Consider the following 4,541-nt stretch of genomic DNA (forward strand, 5'->3'; position numbering starts at 1 on the left):
ACTGTGTTTGAGCCATTTTAGAGGTGTAATGAGCTGCTGGTAGGTAGAACACATCATTAACCTCCCTGACGAATCTGGACATGCCGGTCAATCTGTTCATTTCTGGGTGCCTGGTTGTGACGTGGTAGCAGTTTGAAAACTCGTTTTCAGGTTACTTTGATTTCTTCTTCTATGTCTACATAATGAATTTCAGAGTTATTATAATAAAGCACTGATTATTACATTCTGTAAATTTACTACAAGATAGAAGCAGAAGAGAAAGCTGAGTGTGTGATTTGGGTCTCAGCGATAGAAGAGAAGCACAGCAGCTTCAGTGATCTCTCGGGACGCACTCCAGCCTGCATTTGTCCCGTATCCATCCCAGTCAAAACCAGGGAAATCTCCACACTGTCTGGGTGCAGCTTCTGGGAAATGACCTCCTCCACCAATACAGTACTGCAAAACATCAACAATGTATCTATAGATATGTGTATATATATGATGCATATGCAAGTGTGCCATATTCAAACAGTGAGTACCTCAAATTTTTTTAATAATTCATCCAACACCTTCACACACACACGTACGCAGTCTGACAACAGAAAGACTTTTACAGTGGGCAGTCTACAGTCTGAAGTCACAATTTAGATTTAGACTTTAGATTTATTAGACTTATTTATTTGTTTATTAATTTAGTTGTGGTGGTGCAGATGTAGTGTTTAATTAACTCTATAGTGTGTTTTTCAGCTTTCAGGGCAGCTCCTTTCAATTCAGTTATGTTTGTGCAAACTTAGAAAAATGAGAAACAGATTAAACATACATCAAGTAAATCATGTAACGATATGAAATTGTATAATGATCACAATATTGTGCACAAGTGTTCAGTGAGGAACCCTCTTTTTATTCTGTTCCATTTCCAAACGTAAATTCTGAAATTTGACAGTTTATTAACTCACGTGTTCTGTATTGCAGCCGGTTGGTCTGACTCCAGAACAGATCGCCATGGCTGCCTTCTCATTGTTAAACACTCTGAAAGCGATGAAGCCAGCCTCAGACTCTCCTGAAAAGATTATATTAAACTATTAACCATTTTAACCAAATAACAATATTAAGTTTTGAACTCACATTTACTCTTAATTTCACGCTTCTAGCCTGAATATTCATAATTTTACTAATACATGTAAACATGTAAAATGAAGTTCAGATTTATTTTCCCAATCTTTACTGGAATCAGTGGAAAAGGTTCTGAGCAGTCAAAGGAAGTTGGCTCACCTCTTGAATGTGGACCATAAAAGTTCCTGGTAGAGGCTTCATTTCCAAAGTCGTACACCACTGGGGCGGTAGGTCCGTTATTAGTACGACAAACTCCTGCTCCAAACGTCACTGGAAATTTCTAAAAGCAAAATGAAAAAGGAAACACAAGGCTGAGCGTCTGAGATTAACTTGATTCTTTCAAGAAATCGTGTCATTGTGGCCAATAGTGGGCAAAGTTTAGGCTTTTTTCTTCATGAGTTTCTGAGGCATGAAGACTTGTGTGTGTGTGGGACCTTTCATTTGGCCTAAAAATGAGTGAGCTTTGGAAATGTCATAACCTATATCGCTGCTGTTGGAACAATATCTTCATATCTCCATTTTTCTTGTTTTCCAGTTGTTGACGTGATTTGAAAAGCCTGTTGCCCTTCACATTGTGTGTAAATGTCATGATGAATGGAAGAAACGGTCCTCTAAAGTTACCATTTTGGAGATACAAGGTTTTCATTCCGACAGCAGTGATGTACATCATAAGTATCACAAGTAGAACTACAAAGTAAAAATGGACAATAAGTATAGAAACAAGGTTTAATGAGTAAGCTGTGTGTGTGTGTGTGTGTGTGTGTGTGTGTGTGTGTGTGTGTGTATCGATACATATCATATACCATTTTTATTTTTCTGCATTATTTCAAGACGGAGGCTGGGTTACATCGTGTGACAGTTCCATGATGAATGTTTACACCTGTATTCCTTGTCATGTGAATCCTTAGAGTTAGTATAAAGCCCAGGCTTTTAGGTAGGATCTTTGTGAAGTATTGTATCAGCCTGCTGTTCATATCGATCTTCTGGTTTGTGACTTTGTTTTGGTTTCTCGTTTACGTCTTTTTGCCTGACCTCTTTGAACTCTATTTTTGCCACATTCGTGTTCAGACATTCTGCCGGCCTTTTTGACCTTGTCTATGTCTGGTCTGCAAATATTTGTTAGCCTGTGTATGACCTTAGCCTGTTTTTGGATTCCGCCTCTGTTTTCCCTTTTACACCACAGCCTACTTTGCAAGTGTCTGATCTGTCCAGACCCCTCACAACACGGTACCCTCACTCCCACTTCAGTACAGTCTCTGTACTTTCTCCAGCTCTTCTCATATGGGAAGAATAAAGACTGGATTTGAGATATTTGTGGTTTTACCTTGAATAAGTTGAAAAGATTCCCTCCATGGAGGCTGAGAATCCGGTTTGCAGTGTGGTAGCGTAAGATAGAAGCAGCAGTCCACTGTTTGTACCAGAGCGTTATTAGGAACATGCCACACAGACACATCCTGAGCCACAATGTCGTAATACCCAGGGTTCTGTAAGAAATAAGAGCGATGGACCGTTAAACGGAATTAAAAAGCCTTCACAAAGCATCTCAGGGTGGAGGGTCCAGTTTACAGTCAAGTTACGTCAACAGTGGAGGAATGTAAGCTGAGATTAGCAGCAACAAAACAACCGTTTAATTCAACACACTGTCTTTGTCTTTTGGAGATCAGACTGTGAAACAGAAAATGGAACCAAGCCTGAATATCCTCCGGATTTCTTTGAGAAACTGAAAGTGAGTCTCCTGAAAAGAATGGAGGCTGTAATAAAGGTAAAGAGCGACACTCAACACTCCAACATCCTATATTACATTTAGTTCATTCTTCTGTGTGATTTTCTGTTAAATGTGTTTTCCACCTTTGCTGACACTGAAAAGTGAATAACTTGTACCTGATCAACCTTTTGATAAGGAACTAAATCAAAGGGTGGTTTCTCATCTTTGCATAGTCAGACCTCTTTTTTGGGGGGAGGCGGCTATAACTCGGTTTTGAGATTGGAAAGTTAAAGAGGTGGTAGAGTGCAAAAGAGGTACAGAATGTCTGGATAGAGTTTTTATTACACGTTGTGTTGGAAGCTTTTGTGTATTTTTTTTTTTTGGCTGGAAACTGAATAAACGACATGGTACAAGCACAGGTCATCTCTTACTTCTGCACACTGTTGTACTTTAATATTTTATGCATATCAGGTTACTTTACCTTGTAGTCGTCACTGGTAGCAGCTTCTGCAGTTCCAAATGTAGCTGTGTTGGCCCAGTTTCCATCACCATCAGGTACGTTGGGGTTGTTACCTTGCTGGCTAGACCAGCGGTCACCTACAGTGCATTTCCCATACATGTTGTTCTCGTGCACACTGGCCACCAGCGTCCAGCCACCTCCAGCAGTGGTCATATCACAGTAGGTCTGGTAGACCACCCCGCTCTCCGTTGTCAGAAAGTACAGGCCATCTGTTCATAAACAAACGTCACTGACTGATCACAACATATTTTAATAGAAAATTTCAGACTCAAGTAATTCCAGCTTTACCTTCATCGATTTTATATTTGTCTCTGAGTTCTTTGCAGCTTTGAGCCACGTAGCCACGGTCAGGTATCTCCTTGGTGTCAGTAGGTGGTTCAGGAGCTTCTCTATCCTGAAGTATGTACATCATACCAGCTATAACAACAGAATATTCTGAATGAATTATTTCTTATACATTTTCAGGGCCAAGAAAAGAACATAATTTACTTCCCAATTAGGTTGAAGGTTTATTTAGGTATATTTGAACTATTTTAAGCAGTTTAACTTAAGATTATGTAGGTTGTTTGATAATAACTAGGTTAGAGTCACACATTTTAAAGGGCAATGTATAAGAGGAAAAATATACATGTAATCAATATAAACAGCACAGAAATCAGGTGTTTCCTCTATATTTAGGATTTAACTACCTGATCTGGATTCACAGGGGACCAGATTTGTTGACAGACATATCAACAGAAATCCAAAGGACAGCACAGAGAACATCTTTGTAGAAAAATCTGCATGAAAAATGAGTTTAAAAATGATTCATCATAATATGGCACATCACACAAAAGTTTTTAATGAGACAAAATTAAAGTACCTGCTCTGCTGCTGGTGTTTTTTGTGTGCAGTTGTATTTGTCTGGATGGACGTCTCAGTGTTGGAGGTGTAGATGAAGAATGTCCAGTCTGAGAAACAGTAGCCTATTTATACATCTCTCGGTCAAAGCAGAAACCAGAGGAAACACAAAATACACGTATCATATGTTTCAGGGGTGGGTTTATCACTAGTATTTACTCAGTTCAGTCTAGTGTGACATATTTACACTTTCCTGTGTGGCAAGTTTCAAGTTACAGCACTTTCACTGCTACCCAAAATCAGCCTCCCTAAAAAGAAAGTGTGCCAACGACTGTTGACTGCTAGGATGTTAATATTTGTTCCTTATGTTAATATTTGTTTTAA

At 39.1% G+C, this 4,541-nt stretch overlaps 1 pseudogene; it reads right to left on the reverse strand.

Annotated features, from left to right (window-relative positions):
* Nucleotides 1-282: 282 nt before the first annotated feature.
* Nucleotides 283-4,252, reverse strand: LOC118801777 (annotated as a pseudogene).
* Nucleotides 4,253-4,541: the final 289 nt, after the last annotated feature.

This window comes from Colossoma macropomum, unplaced genomic scaffold (assembly GCF_904425465.1).
Source record: "Colossoma macropomum unplaced genomic scaffold, Colossoma_macropomum, whole genome shotgun sequence".
Taxonomy (NCBI): domain Eukaryota; kingdom Metazoa; phylum Chordata; class Actinopteri; order Characiformes; family Serrasalmidae; genus Colossoma; species Colossoma macropomum.